Raw genomic sequence first — 8748 nt, 5'->3', positions numbered from 1 at the left:
CGTGTTGTGTTGTATTGTCTACGTCTTTGGGGTGAATGATTGAGTAAAGTTTTACGCCCCTCATAGCAATATTCCAGCAATGCCACGGCGGGAGACACTAGATATTAGCTTTACATATTTTACCCATGTGGGGAACGAACCCGGGCCTTCCACATTAGGAGCAAATGCTATCCACCGTCCTAACGTTCATTTGGGTAATTTAACAGTTCTTGCAACAACAAAGGATATTTTGTGTTGCAGAATACGGTGGTAAGACAAATATTGTAAACACATATAATTAGACGAGTGTGTTTCCGTATTATAATTAAATCATTAAAACGTATACGAGTTGTTAGCTAGGTGACCTCATTTGCTTGTTCATCGAATCGTGATACCAAGCTTCTCTTCCAAAACCTCGTCCAGCCAGATATAAACAACAAACACACAATGTGGCTTCCCCTGTGGCACACGCCGAGGCATTTACTCTGCATTGAAATTTCCTTTTACAAACACCAGTAGCGTCACTAGCCTTGATCCATATGATCCCAGAACCCACGTCAGTCCCCGACCTTGTAACATCTTACTGTAAGATACATGCATGTACCAGGTACCATCCTTGCTTTGTGGTTCAGAACCATCCTCGTCACTGTGACGCCATCTTTCTTGCAGCAAGACTGCCAACACCTGACAACAGAAAATGTTCATAACCATAACGCACAGGACAAACATAAAATAAACAGACCGCACTGTGACGGCGACCAAAGGAGAGATTTCAGTCTAATTCACTCTGTTCAACCGAATGAAATTTCATTTCTCTTCCAAAACCTCGTCAAGCCAGATATAAACAACAAACACACAACGTGGCTTCCCCCCTGGCTCACGCCGAAGCATGAGAAACAAAGAAAGGGATTACAGGAAAACAACCTATATTACAAACCCAATGATTTGGACTCACTTAATCTGGCTTTAACACTGTCTCTGATATACCCATCTTTGGCATTCTTGCTCTTCCAGCTCCCGTGTCTCTTAAAAAGATGGTCAGGTACACCATTGTTTGCTTCCGCTGAAGCACCTCCTGACCTCAAACTGTGGAGGCCATATCTTGACACATCAATGACAAAAGGTGACAAAGTTACACGAAATATTTCACGGAGTCTTGTATAAGTCAGTGGCTTGTTTTCTTTCCTCAGAACATATTTACCATTAACAGGACTTAGTGCTCTGAACACATATTCCTCAGAATCCTCGGCAATCCCTGCCATCGTTAAATTACGTTGTAAGTGCATAACATGACATACACCTATGACTACCCATGCACCCTCTCGGTACACGTCCGTCCTGGATTGTTCAATAAACATAGACATATAATGTTCACAAAACATGATATCTGAACGTGCAATGTACAACAATTCAACTGATAGAAGAAAACCTGCAAAAGCAACTAAAATCATTGCAGCAACTCTGCTGTCTTTTAAACATTTCTCACATTCTAGAGACGATAACATACAACTAAGTTGCGATATAGTTATCGGTTCCTTTTTGTTTACTGGTTTAGCTAATCTCCGCTTACCAGCCTCCAATACACTTCGTACCAGTGTATTATCTGTGGGACTGCATAACCCAACAAGAACATGAGCATATCGAATGCTGTAAAAAGCTGTTCTGACAGGAGAAATACTTTCACAACTTTGTATTAAAGATAACAAATAAAGTGCGCAGTGCATAGGAGCAATTGGCAATAAAGACGGCAAACCATGAGAATCTGCCCAAACAGAAAATCTCTTGAATCAAAAGTTGAATGATCGCACTGTAGTGGCTGATCTAGCCTCATTTAATAATATGCTCAAACCTTGTACGTTCGGTTTTAAACTTTCTGGGAGAGTAGATATAACATCATTATATACACTGTATAACACATCTGAAACAGAAGAAAGCATTTCAATAACTGAAATCGATTTTCAACGCTAACATTGAAAATTTTAAATCTGGTTCACCAAATAAACCTCCCCCAATACGACTGGGAACAAAAGCTTCTTTGCAAGACAGCAAATAAACAAAGTCTCTTACTTCTTTGAAAAATGTACCTTGTTTGCATAGCAAAGGCCAGAAACTTGCCGAGTACCACTGAGGTACAACCAACGTACCCTTTGCTCTGTATTTGCGCATATGGCACAACACACGAGAGACCAGATACACTGGTGGTACTATCCAATTCCCCTCATTACTCCAATCTGAAGTAAAAGTATCCACATTCTCAGAATTAGGGTTCCAGTACCTAGAATCGAAACGATTGATCTTATTGTTGTAGTAAGAAGCAAAACGATTTATTGAATGTGGTCCCCATGTTTCATCGAGTACATGAAAAAAGTAGTCTGCAACTGCCCAGTCATCTCTATCAGTGAGCTTGCTCAGACAATCTTTGTTCTCGGGAATCCAGTCTACTTCCAAACGTATACGGGATCTCAAACACAACTGCCAGATAATCAATGCAAGATTTTGTAAATGGGTCTTCATCATGCAACCCTTAATAATAGCACATACATTGGTATAATCCGAAAACCACTTGACTGAGTGAGAACCAAGAAAAGACAGAAAACTTGTCAGTACCATAGATACACCTTCAACTCCCGCCATGTTGAACTTTGATTCATTTCGCTTTCAGACCACTGACCATGTGACAACCTTCCACCAAACTGAACACAGTAGCCACCGTAACCTACACCACTTGCATCGCTATAAACAACCCTTGTAGGGGAACTGTCTGAACACAACGATCTGGACTTGAAATGTGGAATATTGTCCCGCCAGAACACTAACTGTTCCTTACTTTGAGCTGACAAAACAATCCAGTCATTCCACGAGTTAGCCGTCAGACAATCTACATGTATACTGAGTGACCTCGTCATTAGTTGACTAATTGAACCAATAACTGGTTTCATGGCATAATTTGACCAACAAGTGACGATACATCACGAACATACACAGACCTACTGTTAGGGACTACGAGAGATGTGATGCAAATGGAAAGCTTCTCTAACTTTCTTTCCGGTATAGCTACAGTCTGTAGTTGATAGGACCCGAAGACATGGCCTGCAGTGTACTGCCGCTTTTCGGGGTTTAGAATCAGCTTCGGTATAACCACTACTACTGCTGCCATCTGTGACGGAGAACGTACAAGAGGCGTACTAGCTGTCACACTTTGAGCCATGTTTATGTGTTTATACAGGTCCTGAAAACAGGGTGCTTGGATACATGGGTGAGGAAAGGACGGTTTGAAATGGATATTGGACGCCAACACGTGTCTTGGCCCCAGCTGAATACGTGTAGCCCCTACCTAACAATTGATATTCTTTTAATAGTTATGTTTATTTATACTAGCGCAAAAAAAAACCTGTGGTGTAAATGTTAACGAAAATAAAATAACGACATAATTTGGTCAGTCGTCTGATCAAAACAAATTCATCAACAAAATCCATTCCTGGTAACAGGAGACAGCGACACGCCCTAGAAGAAGGGTCGTGTAATAACTCAAAAAACAATATCAATACAGGGGGTGACCACAATTTGCGTGGATACAGGCGTTGCAGCGGCGGCGCATTGAAGTACCTGGGGGAAGTTGTTCCATATGTCAAGATTGGTCCAACTGAGCTGACGTTACTGGATGGTTCTGGTCCTGGTCATCATATCTCATCCCAGACATGTTCTATGGGGGAGAGGTCTGGAGAACCATCGGCCATGGCAGTACAGCAATGTTACGCTGACTGACTGCATATTGGATGCTCAACTTGTCCAATGGGTTCTTGTGTTCTCCTCTTTTCTAGAACACTCTTCAGTGTCCGACAATTCCGTTGACGATTCTGATGTAGAATGCAAGTTACCAAGTAAGGTATGCTGTCGTTCTCTCGCCATCTGAGTGGTTTCCTTATGGTGTCAAGGATCTGTCAGTTTCACTTTGTCTGACTTGTTTCTCATCAACATGACTTGGTCACTTATATTTCTCTTCTCCTCTTCCAGATCCTGAATTGTTTTCATTTCGGCTGTCACCAGATTGGTGTCAAATGCAAGTTTACGTTTCCGGGAATTTGCGAAGTGAAGTAACTCTTGCCTGAATCTCCAATGGTTTTGGCGTCCTTCGGTCTCGCTCCGTCCCACTGTCGAGCCGGGTGGACGTAGACAAAGTTTCTTCATTTTTAACACTCTACACTTCTTTTTACCAGATATGACATGGATCTCTTAAATACACAAGAGCGAACTGCGCCGGTGCACCCTAGTTTGAACATAATCCCGTGTAAGTTGCATTTGGGCGAAAGTTAAACTTAGCCAAGAACACTAATTGTGATGTACAAATTAAACAGCATGGAACATGCTTATGCAAATGGGATGAAAGAGACAAAATGTTACAAAAATAGTTACAAAATGCATAGACTTTGTAAGACTTTGTACATTTCTAGAGATGAGATTATTTATGCAGTGGTCACTTTCACTGGTTACAAAGGAAGAGGCTAACATTTACCTTTGAATCACGGACAAAAAAAATGGAGTACCGTTATTGGAATAGAAGATGAGGTAAAGACCAGAACTTCATGAAGGTGGTGTTTTTACAGAAAGTAAAAGCATTAATTTACCAACGTCATACGCATTAATAATTTCCCTTTGTAACAATTCAAATCCAGAACTATCTGTAAATGTGCTTATAATGAAATGATTATGTTTGACAACTGTAATTAGAAGATTAAGATGTTCATTTCGGGTTTTTTTCGGAATATCAAAACAACATTTCGTTAGTGTAAATTACAATACATATTCCTGTTTATATTTCTATCAATTGAACACCTGTTCCCATGTATAGAGTATCTTCTTGCATTTATAAAAGGAATGAGTACGGCGTAAAATCTCCGAGTTACAAAAAGAGCACATATCACTGTCTTCACATCCAATCTTAAAAAGTACTGATTTAGTTTGCAGGTTTCAATGTAGGATAAAATATTAAAACATCTATAGTCCGAATTTTGCAAAGCTCTGAATAGAATTTTGTTTATAGCTTACCATTCTAATTCATCATTTCATTTGTTTTTATAGGGGTAATTTTAAGTGTTTGAATAGGGGTATTTTTAGTGTTTTTGTAGGGATAATATTTAGTGTTTAGTGTTGAATACCTCAGGTCACTTTGGTGAAATCCAAGAGCGTGAGTGAGTGAATGAATGAGTTGGGTTGTAACGCCGCTCTGGACAATTATGTTATCTCGTGTCGGCTTTATGTGGGAGGAAAGCAAGAAGTGATGGGGGTCTAACAATGTTACCACTTGGGTGCAACCCACAATCAAAAGTGTGGTGCCGACAAACCATAATCAGAGCGAATCAGGGATTCGAACCCACACTCATCAGATAAATAAATAAGTAACGCACGCCGAATTGCATCACCTGGTATATGGTAATTGGTGAATGGATGTTGTATTAAACCGAAGTCATCAGCATTATAGTTAGACCAATCTTAGAGCAACGATGATCGTAAGTCTTAGCTGAAGTGTATATGTAGCACTAAGATCGATCGAATCAGGCCACAAGTAGGCTGAATAGCATGAGTTAGTTAGGTTTAACGCAGCTCTGAACAGTATTCCAGTTATACCTCGGCGTGTCAGCTTGATGCGAGAGGAAGGCCTGAAGGGATGCAGGTCTCAGACGTTTTCCACTTTGATGAAACCCACGAGTATGTTCAAACCGAGAAATTCACTATCATATATTTCAGTACGCCAGCCTATAAGTAATATAATAGGAACAGCAAGTTTTCGATAACATGATGGGTTTGGTGTGAGGTTAAAAAATCATCGGTTCCGAAAATGTTCTGGAAAAAATATTGTCCTTTCAAGTTTTACCAAAAAAAACTTTTCCCATAGCTGTCGTAGAGAACCATCACATTATAACATTTCTAAGCTTTCTTGTAGACGGGCGCAGATGTTAGCAACTTACCCTGTATTTAATAAACCTCTAAATAAATGCATATAAATTTACCTTTTCAATAACATCCAAATGTTCTAGCCCCCATGGGCCAAATGGGAAACATCATATGTAATATTGTCCAAAACTCTAAGAGTTTTTTATATACCTACAAAGTATATTTTGGCTTTAATGAAATTTTATGTGCATTCTTTGACCTAGTTAATCTACTTGTAAAACATACGCCTAAGTGGGGCGGTCGGGTAGGCTATTGGTTAAAGCGTTTGATTCCCGATATGGGTACAATGTGTGAAGCCGATTTCCGATGTTTACCGCCGTGATATTGCTGGAATATTTAAAAAAACACTCACTCACTCACTTACTACACAACTGCAGGTTTCCCTCTTTAGAGCAATGTTTCTTTTCTAGATCAGTTACCACCATTTTTAAAAACTACAACTTTTGTTTTATCTATATTTACAGTACGTTCCACCCACAATAACTTTCTAATATATTTATTTCCTTTTGCAAGCCAGGTATTGCGCTCGAGAACATGACAATATCATCATCAAAAAGAAGCAAACATAATTTAATAGTTCAGAATCTATTCGTATACCATTAGTGCAATTATTTTTGAATTAATACGCTAATTCATTTGTGAAAAAGGATAATAGAAAGGGGCTTGATAAACTCCCTTGGCGGACACCAATGTTACTTATAAAAGCATAACAATTTCATTAGATAACTGCCGAGGCTGCACCACCAGTTCTTATCTTTGGGAGATAATCTATGACGCAGTCTTAGACGCTGGAAACCATAACAGTACGCAACGCAAGTCTAAACAGCCTTTCAATTGTTGACAGATTGCACACTGAAAACCTTTATTGTTGATGGTCTTCACAGTAAGGTAGGTGTTCGCCAAGTCTATGGCTCTCCCAAAAAATACCTTGAGGGTGGGCTTTGGTCAACGGTCATCATGCCAGAGAAAGAGTATTCGGAAACATATTTTGGCTGACAGATAGTGCAAGAACATCAGTCGTCAGTAGAACAGTGTGATGGTTTATATATTTGTACACACTTCCATCGGAATTAGAATTGTTTTACATAATATGAGTGGCCATGATGACACTTGTGTGTTTTGAAGGAGGAAGAATTTCTTGAACACTCAGTGGTTTGAATTATCCATCTCAATGAAAGAATACTTTGTTGGACCATTGTAAAAATATGAGTTAGTGTGAACAGAACATATTGCGTAGCAGTCATATACAGAGGTTATCTGTGGGCGTGATTTGTTACTTGGAACTAAGCTACCATGCATGTTTAGCAAAAGGAAAACGCAAATTGATTTTTTTCGGGATGATGGGGTTGCTTAGTGCTAGTGTACTGCTGCTTTGAAAGTACATTTGTTCTTGTTTGTTTATTTCGTTTGTTTATTTGTTGTTTAACGCTGCACGCAGCAATATTCCAGTTCTATGACGACAGTTTGTAAATAGTCTGGACCAGATGATCCAGTCATTGACATCATGAGCATCGACCTACATACTACATACGGGATCCGATGACATGCACCAACCAAGACAGATATACTGACCACCCGATCCCGTACTACAAGTATGGGTTGCTCAACACCAATTCTAACCCGGGTCAAAACAAAGTTTACTGTCGATCTCACGTTCTGAGTCAGGAGAAAACTATTGAGCCACGATTTGTCATATCAATACATGTTAATGTTTACATATAGCATATATAGCATTTAAAGGAAATGGTATTAAGTCATCACAAGACTTTAGGAGAATACTTTACATTGCCGTACCACATACAGATATGTTATCATGTCACTACAAGACTGGAACAGAACACAAGGCATTGCCGTGCCACATACAGATATGTTATCAAGTCATACAAGACCGGAAGAGAACACAAAAGCATTGCCGTACCACATACAGATATGTTATCAAGTCATTACAAGACTGGAACAGAACACAAAAGCATTGCCGTACCACATACAGATATGATATCAAGTCATTACAAGACTGGGAGAGAACACAAAGCATTGCCGTGCCACATACAGATATGTTATCAAGTCATTACAAGACTGGGAGAGAACACAAAGCATTGCCGTGCCACATACAGATATGTTATCAAGTCATTACAAGACTGGGAGAGAACACAAAGCATTGCCGGACCATATTCATATATGCGTGAATATTGTTGCAGTGAGAATTATTCCAGCTAATATTCCACAATGACATTTAAATTCTACACACTGAAAGTATGTATTGATCCTAAATACATGACAAACATAAACATGTTTCTTGTCCTATAATGAGGAGGTTATCGTGTTTAGGGTCGAAATGTGGGACCTGTAACAGCCTCATGTGCCATTGTAAGAAACTAAACGACTCCAGAAACTTTCGCTGATGGATCAGTCTACAAACAGCAAGAGCCACAGTATCGACTGGAGAGTATAGTTCTAGATATTGCATTGAAATGTTTGGCCAGACCAGACTCCAAGACTTTTCATACTGCTACAAACCATATAATCACAGTTGACAATGACAACCTTTGTCAGTTGTCTAAATATAGACCAAAATATCATTAGCTGCCTCCTACAAGTTGGGATCACGACATTTACACCATTATGGATGTTATAGAAGCACGTGCCATAAAACATGGGCAAAAAGAGAAGAGGAACATGTTGAAAGTCTTTTAGAGTGGGTTACGTCAGTGCGTGTTGTTTTCCTTGGTAGACTGCACAAACTGAAAAAGAGGAAACCGAATTGGAGTCTGTCCCAGCCAGCTGTCATCCAAAGCCTGGCTGTCCAAAGTGAAAAGT

General features: G+C 39.6%; 1 protein-coding gene across 1 annotated transcript in view; it reads left to right on the top strand.

Moving 5' to 3' along the window:
- Positions 1–6707: 6707 nt before the first annotated feature.
- The window catches only part of LOC139468034 (chitinase-3-like protein 1), a 31248-nt gene continuing 29207 nt past the window's right edge, over positions 6708–8748 (top strand). Inside the window, exon 1 of the mRNA XM_071249720.1 lies at positions 6708–6819. The gene's annotated coding sequence lies outside the window, so the exon portion shown is untranslated. The remainder of the gene's footprint in view (positions 6820–8748) is intronic.

Source organism: Haliotis cracherodii, unplaced genomic scaffold, assembly GCF_022045235.1.
Source record: "Haliotis cracherodii isolate W230 unplaced genomic scaffold, xgHalCrac1.p SCAF_2, whole genome shotgun sequence".
Lineage (NCBI taxonomy): Eukaryota > Metazoa > Mollusca > Gastropoda > Lepetellida > Haliotidae > Haliotis > Haliotis cracherodii.
This window is presented reverse-complemented; position numbering and strand designations above follow the sequence as displayed.